This window comes from Bison bison, unplaced genomic scaffold (assembly GCF_000754665.1).
Source record: "Bison bison bison isolate TAMUID 2011002044 unplaced genomic scaffold, Bison_UMD1.0 scf7180017864519, whole genome shotgun sequence".
Lineage (NCBI taxonomy): Eukaryota > Metazoa > Chordata > Mammalia > Artiodactyla > Bovidae > Bison > Bison bison.
The window spans coordinates 13902199-13910713 of NW_011495072.1; the positions used below are offsets into that span (position 1 = coordinate 13902199).

The following is an 8515-nucleotide window of genomic DNA, read 5'->3' on the forward strand; positions in this document are numbered from 1 at the left end:
TTAATTCTTCTTGGACCAATTCAAATAGCTCTTAACCACTGTAGATCATTATCTTCTTTTTTGCTCCTATTGTGTCTTTTTGGCACTTAACACATTGTTTATGACACCACCCTTATGATAAAAAGTGAGGAAGAACTAAAGAATCTCTTTATGAAAGTGAAAGAGGAGAGTGAAAAAGTTGGCTTAAAACTCAACATTCAGAAAACTAAGATCATGGCATCCAGTCCCATCACTTCATGGCAAATAGATGAGGAAAAAATGGAAACGGTGAAAGACTTTATTTTTTTGGGCTTCAAAATCACTGCAGATGGTGACTGTAGCCATGAAACTAAAAGATTCTTGCTCCTTGGAAGAAAAGCTGTGACCAACATAGAGAGCATATTAAAAAGCAGAGACATTGCTTTGCCAACAAAGGTCCATCTAGTCAAAGCTATGGTTTTTCTAGTAGTCATGTATGGATGTGAGAGTTAAGACTATGAATAAAGCTGAGCACCGAAGAATTGATGCTTTTGAACTGTGCTGTTGAAGAAGACTCTTGACAGTCCCCTGGACTCCAAGGAGATCCAACCAGTTCATCCTAAAGGAGATCAGTCCTGGGTGTTCATTGGAAGGACTTATGCTGAAGCTGAAACTCCAATACTTTGGCCACCTGATGTGAAGAACTGACTCAATGGAGAAGACCCTGATGCTGGGAAAGATTGAAGGGAGGAGGACAAGGGGATGACAGAGGATGAGATGATTGGATGGCATCACTGACTCGATGGACATGAGTTTGAGCAAGTTCTGGGAGTTGGTGGTGGTGCTGCTGCTGCTAGGTCGCTTCAGTCACGTCCAACTCTGTGCGACCCCATAGACAGCAGCCCACCAGGCTCCTCTGTCCCTGGGAATCTCCAGGCAAGAATACTGGAGTGGGTTGCCATTTCCCTCTCCAATGCATGCATGCATGCTAAGTTGCTTCAGTTGTGTCCGACTCTGTGCGACCCTATGGACAACAGCCCACAAGGCTCCTCTGTCCACAGGATTCTCTAGGCAAGAATACTGGATTGGATTGCCATTTCCTTCTCCAGGGAGTTGTTGAGCAATAGGGAAACCTGGCATGCTGCAGTCCATGGCGTTGCAAGAGTCAAACATGACTGAGCAACTGAACTGAATTGAACACTGTTTATATTACAACTGTCTGTGTGTTTGTCTCCTTTTTTAATTTGTGAGTGAATGGACGGCAGAAGCTGAATCATACTCACCTTCATGTGTCCAGTGCTAGCACATGGCTGGATATGGGATTGATGCTCAAAAATATTTTTGTGAGTTTGTGCTGTGGAGTAAGCAGAAATTTAAAAATTTTTGTGATATGTCCAAACTGTATGAAAAGACACAAAAAAGCTAGCTTACTTTTTTTTCTTATCAAAGAGATAGATTTCCTATCTTTTCATTTAACATGAAAATGAAATGATTTTTTTTTTTTACATTTTGACCTTTTGGATGCTGTTTCTTTTTTTGTTTATTTGTTCGTTTGTTTTCGGTTATATTTTGACTAACTGGGGCTTCCCTGGTGGCTCAGTTGGTAAAGAATCTGCCTGAGGTGTAGGAGACCTGGGTTCCATCTCTGGATTGGGGAGATCCCCTGGAAAAGGAAATGGTGTCCCCCACTCCAGGATTCTTGCCTGGGAAATCCCATGAACAGAGGGCTACAGGCCATGGTGTCACAAGAGTCAAACACGACTTAGCGACTAACCACCACCACCGTGACTAACTGGGAAGAAAAGAAGGGAGAATTAGAAGAGAATTAAGAAGGAGACAGAAAATGTGATTAGAACACCAGGAGGTAGAGATGAGAGGAAAGAGCAAGTTTTGTGTTCATCCCAGAGAGATTTTTAGTTTTACGCTCAATTGAGCTATTGAATTATGTCAGTACACAAGCCTGAAGTCTAGGGGAGCAATATATTACTAGCAAATAAGAAATAACTGTACCTCTCAGTTGTAAAGACCATTTATAAAAATATTTTACATCATTGGGAGCTTTCAAATTGAACCTGAATGACCGTATATCAGTAATATTTTGGAAGCTTTGGTCTAGATCAATAGTTTCCAAACTCATTAGGGATGTTTCTTAGTGGTCCTTGGGACCATGGAGAAGAGGGTGCAGTCAAGGTTTTCATCTTCCTATTTAATTAGAAGAATTCTACTTTTATTAATTTTACACATTAAGGTTCTAAGAAAAGAAGTGGAAAAATGCTTTCACTGATTTAACAACATTTGGAAACTGCTAGTCTATATTTCATTGCTTCTCAAACTTGGCTGTGTGTCAGAATCCTGTGGGGAAGCTTCTTAAAAGTACTAATTTCTGGGTATTTTTCCATAGCTACTAAATCAGAATCTATGGGGCTGAGTTGTAATATCTTTATTTTTACCAAGATCCCCAGGCAAGTTTTACTCAGCTGGCCTTTGAAACTAATGACCTCTAAGTTTCTTTCTAAATTTTAAGACTCTATAATTCTTTTTAAGTTCAGTTAGAGTTGTAGTTAGAAAAATATCATAACCACAGAGAGATTCCACTTCTATACTTGTAAATTATTAGGAGGAATGGGTCAAAGAATAAAATAATTAAATAGATATCTAACACCAACAAGCCTAAATTTGGTTTATGAGATACAAAAAGTGATTGGTGAAAACAAAATATTTATTATTTACCTGAGTAGAATCCCAGGGACAGAGGAGCCTAGTGGGCTGCCGTCTATGGGGTCACACAGAGTCGGACATGACTGAAGCGACTTAGCAGAAATATAGAAAGGCATAAGCAATAACTAATCCTTATATGTGCTATATTTAGAATAATGAAAAGGAAAAATAGAACCTAAATAAGGAAGAGGGAAAGAAACTTTTCAGGAATCTTAGAGGCCCAATACATTTTTAAGAGTTTTAGGTATATAATCTTATTTATGCCTCATAACAACTCTATTAGGTAAATAATATTATTATTCTCATTTTAGAGATAGGAAAACTGAGATTTAGAAAGTATAAGTAATTTACCTAAAGCTACACTGATGTTAATATTCGAATTTATATTTTCTTTTTTTTTAATTTTTATTTTGTATTGGGGTATGGTCGATTAACAATGATATGATAGTTTCAGGTGAACAGGGAAAGGACCAGTCATATATGTACATGTATCCATTCTCCTCCAAGCTTCTCTCCCATCCAGGCTGCCACATACTATTGAGTAGAGTTCCATGTGCTATTCAATAGGTCCTTATTAGTTATCCATTTTAAATATAGCAGTGTGTATATGTCCATCCCAAACTCCCAAACTATCCCTTCCCCTACCCTTCTCCCTGGCAACCAGAAGCTCATTGTCAAAGTCTGTGAGTCTGTTTCTGGTTTTTAACTTCATTTGTATGATTTCCTTTTAGATTCCACATATAAGGGATGTCATATGATTTGGAATATTACTCAGCCATTAAAAAGAATGAAATAATGCCATTTGCAGCAATATGGATGACTCTTGAGAGTGTATACTAAATGAAATAAGTCAGAGAAGGAGATATATTGTAGAATTTATATTTTCTATCTTCAAAGTAAATGTTCTTCCAGATATGCTGCCCTGACGTAGGGTAAGAAATTAAGAGTTGAAACATTTTAGCTGATTGATTTTAGGGGATGGGATGAATGTTGGGGACTCACACAGAATCTATTCTCTCTCTTTCTCTTTTTCTCACACACTACACACCCACACACCCACACACCCACACACACCCTCCCTACCTCTTGCAGACATGAAAACCAGGTGAAAGAAAACGAAGCAAAAAGATTAGCGAAACTACCAGCGTTGATGTCTCTTTCATTTCAGCACCATAGATACCAAGAGACTCAGAATTTCATTTGGAAGAAAAAGCAAGGGATTTGGAGTCAGAATCTCAGTTTGTGTACCACTTGTGAGTTTCCTTACCTCTGATGTAGGTTAATAATACTCTCACAGAGCATTATGAGGATTAAATGAGGCTTAGTGCAGTGATAGTGCATCCTTCATGACAAGGGATTCTAGCTCTTTTAGAGATAAATAGTTTTATTGCACTATCTCCTATTGGGAGGAAATGTATAATCAAGGCAAATCTGAGAGGCAGCAGAATATGTATGTAATATGCATGTCAAAGTTTGAATGAGGCAAGTATGAATGTACTCCATCATTCATTCATTCATGTCACAAGTACTCACTGAACCCTTTCTTCATTCAGTCATATTCTGGGCTATAGGGAACATAGAGAAGGCCCCTGGTCTTATGAAACTTACATTCTATCTGAAGAGAGAGAAATAAGTACAAGTAAAATCCAAATTAAGATAATTTAAGATGCATAAGAACCATAAAATATAAGCTGGAAATGTAATCACAACTGTCTGGGATACTGAGAATATATATAAAGGAGCGTGTCTAGAGAAGGCTTTTCTGAGGAAGTTACCGTTTATACTGAGAACTGAAGAATATAAAACAAAGTCATGTAATGGTGCAAGGGAAAAACATTCCGGGCAGAGATATCAGAAGTGCAAAATCCCCTTGCCCTCCCATTTCGGTCCCTCCTCCCTGGTGTAGCCCCTGTCCTGCCTCTGGCTCTTTGGAGGTGCACAGCTCTGATTACCCGGTCCCAGAATCCTGGACCTTGCCCTCTTGTCCATGCATTGCATCTTGGGTACCAGAGAGTCATTGGCCACTTACATCAGTGGGTATGATGTTCTTATTAGCGTTTTATACTATTCTTCCTGTGTTCAAAAATATAGATTTCTTGTTTGAACTCCATTGTCAGTTTTTTAGCTAGATAATACTCCTACAGATTTTGAGGAATGTACTTTTTATATTTTGGGGCGCATGGTACCTGAAAACTTATGGCATGAGTAAATTTTCACATCTAATTGTAGTATTCTTTCAAGACTGGAGTATGGTTATGCAAGGCTGGATAGAGAAAGGGATTTTAACATCAGGGTAATTCATTTGATTCTAAGGGCCTTGGGAGTTCTGGGGTCCCATAGGAGTATTTGATAGTGACTTGCCATTTGTAAAAGCCACTGTTAGTTTCTGATTTTCACTTTACATCATCAAAGTTAGAATTTCCTGGAGGGGCAGATATTCTGAGTTTTGGTTCAATGGCAGTTTTGTCAATAGTCAGCTGTTTATTGATGATATGCTGCAGGGTGGTCTGAAAGCCCGTTTTCATAAATATTCATCAATATCTTGGGTGAAGGAAAAGCAAATTAACTTCCTGTGTTAGCAGAAGATACTAAATGTGATGTGGAGAATGGCATTAGAGAACCAAATTGCACTTCAAATAACCATGAGAGGCTTATTCCACAGTGAGAATAAATAATGATCCAATGTTTATATTTATTCTCTTACGTCCGCTTTAGAGTATGGAGTATCCAGTAGAAGTAGCAGCAGACTAAATATTATAGTAGACTGTTACATATGTGTATGTATATATATATATATATATATATAGTTGACATGATTAAAATGGTACATTTCCCGTTATGTATTTTTATCACAATAAAAAAGAAAAAGATTAGAAACAATGAATACCTCACTCTTCAGTGAAGTAGGTATTATTTTATATTATATATATATAATTTTATATTAATACATTTTTATATTATGTATATATGAGAGTGGTATATATTTAATATAATTTTATATTAACATAGTGTATATATATTTATCTATATATATCTGGCTGAAAGTTAGTTCAACATGGGAAAAACAAAAAATGCAAAGATTGGCCTTTTATCTGCCTGCTTCCAATTTCCCTCAGATGAGCCTCCTCTCTGGAAAACTGAGAGCTGGTGAATGGAAGCATAGAGCAGTGTATCTCTCAGTTTTGGTAGATTTGGAGGCCAGAAGAGGGAGAAGGAAGATGTCAGGAAGAAGGTAAGAGCAATACGACAAGGCTTCATTGCTAGTGTCTGCAGTCTAGAAAACTACCTCCTTTTGAATATACATTTGTATAAATAACACCTTCAAAGGAGCTATTAATGGTTTTAGGGGGCTAGGAGTTTTCAGGTACATCTGTGAATTTCAGACATCTGAGGTTCCACAAAACATAGAGCTAAAGTGGAGCTCAGTTTCACCATGTGATAAACTCCCATAATTATATTTCATTTCTTTAAAGTTTTCTTTGCTTTCATGAGCTTATTGCATACTTTGCTTTAACTCTAAGCTCCTTACTGTCATATTGAAAGTGGGGCCATATAAATAATTAGGAAACTAATGTCTATATTATCCCCTTGTCTCTTGAGAATAGACCATAGGGAACTAAGACATAGGGATGAAATCAGTGTTTATCTAGGCTACCTAACAGTATGTGCTATATATTTTGATATTGTTACTGAGATTGTTAGAGAGGTAGCTCTGCTTCCATATTCAGGCACCATTTATTCATTCACTGATGATTATGAAACACTTAATAGTATACAGACATTGTGCTAAATCCTGGAAAATTAGCAATAAGCAGATAAACCCTTTCTTCTTAGAGTTCATAACTGAGTGAGGGAGATAGAAAATTAAACAAGCATTGCAAATAGAAAAATAAATGCTTGGATGGAGAAGTATGTTTGTCTCTAGTCAGGGTTAGAGGTGATATTAAGAAGAGCTCTCAGAGAAAAGATGTCCAACTTGGCCCTTGAAAGATGGCAGGAAGTGAGCAGGAGGAAAGGAAGAGATGTAAGAACATGCAGTGATTTCAGTAAGTGGAAGGTGATGTGTGTGCGGGAAGAGAGCATGGGTGCTTGTATACACTGCTGGGACTATTTCTGGGGCTTCAGATGCAACAGTTAATTAAGAATCTTAGGTTCAGCGAGGGCAACGCTGCTTGGGGAAATAGTATATGTGTTTTTGGTAGTTTTTCTCTGGGATAGTGGCTTTTTAAAAAAACCTTGACCCCCCATAAGAAACACATTTACTTCATGACAAAGTACACATGTATACGAGATAAAGGTGTCATAAAGCAATTGTTATTTAGTTGTTGCTAAGTCATGTCCAACTCATTTGTGACCCCAGGGACTGTAGCCTGCCATGCTCCTCTGTCCATGGGATTTCCCAGGCAAGAACACCAGAGTGGGTTGTCATTTCTTTTTCCAGGGGATCTTCCAGACCCAGGGATTGAACATGCATCTCCTGTATTGCAGGCAGATTCTTTACCACTGAGTCACCAGGAAAGCTCCAGAGAACAGTACCTACTTCAATGAAGTGTGAGGCATGCACACTTTCTTATCGTTTTCTTGTCTATTGTGATGAATTGTGTCATTTTAACCATTTTAAAATGTACAGTAATACAATGCAAATGCCGCTCTGCTCCCCTGTGGGGTACAGCCCCAGTCTGGCTCCCTTGTACATAGCTCCTTGTGACCGTCCCCTGTTGAGGTTCCAGACCCATTTCTGCTGGGGATTTTGTTTTGTTCTCTACTTGTGCTATCGCAGAACCCACTCACCCTCTGTGGTGGTCTTCTTCCTGCCCCAGTACCCCAGGCCTGTCCCCAAATCAGACATCCTTCTCGCTGTGGCTTGATTGGGGATAAAGGGCATTTTCATTTCTTAGGGGTAGGTCCAGCTCTGGGTCATCACATCTGATCCTCGGGAAGAACAAAGCGAAAGCTGCCTTTTGTCTGTTATTTTATTTTTTGAACTTTAAATAAAGTTTACTAGTTTTGACCAAAAAATAAATAAATAAATAAAATGTACAGTAATACAATGCAAATTCACATTGTTGGGCAACCCCTACCACTATCCATTGCTAGAGCTTTTTTCATCTTTCCAAATAGAAACTTTCTACCCATTAAGCACTAACTCTTTAGTTTCCCACCCCCAAACCTTGGCAACCATTCTTCGACTTTCTACCTCTATGAGTCTGACTACTCCAGTACCTCACATAAGTAGAACAAACAATATTTTTCCTTTTGTGACTTGTTTCACATACCATATGTCTTCAAGTTTCATTCATGTCATAGCTGTGTGAGAATTTTCTTCCTTTATAAGTTGTCTCCAACTTTAAGTTAGTGTTGTACGGTTGTATACTTTACAATGAAAATGCAGAAACTTTTATTCTTTGGATAGAGTATTCATTGGTAGTAATTTCCTGTTTCTCAAAGGAGATCTGAAGGCTGACCTTTCAGACACAGGGATAACAGTCCTTTCCTCATGGGCCAGGTTTCCTGGTGCCCTGGAGTCTTCTATTTAAAAAGGGGTTGATTCTGAATCACTTCCTTCCATTCTAAGATATTGAACCTTGATCCTTTCTTCCCACCCTTCCTTCTGTTATCTTCTTTTATGAAATATGAATTGTATGTATTTATAGATCTTTTTTCTCTATAACATGTCATTGCCTTTTTCAGCCACAATTGGAGGCAAGTTATCACATCTTTTTCCCCCTTTCTTTTCCATCTGTTTTTCCTTTATGTTCTATTTTTCACTTCCAAAACAACACATTTCATTGGTTTGGGGCTCATTAATAAGACTGATTATTTGCTTGACATGAATTAT

General features: G+C 38.1%; 1 long non-coding RNA gene across 5 annotated transcripts in view; it reads right to left on the bottom strand.

Annotated features, from left to right (window-relative positions):
- The window catches only part of LOC104981708, a 284406-nt gene that overhangs the window by 115466 nt on the left and 160425 nt on the right, over positions 1-8515 (bottom strand). For 2 of the 5 annotated variants that reach the window (XR_824399.1, XR_824401.1), the window contains exons 4-5: positions 7468-7602; positions 1242-1312 (exon numbers count right to left, since the gene is read on the bottom strand). The exons of 1 other annotated variant lie outside the window; for it this stretch is intronic. This is a non-coding gene — a long non-coding RNA (uncharacterized LOC104981708). The remainder of the gene's footprint in view (positions 1-1241; positions 1313-7467; positions 7603-8515) is intronic. 2 more of the 5 variants (XR_824400.1, XR_824402.1) reach the window with 1 other exon arrangement.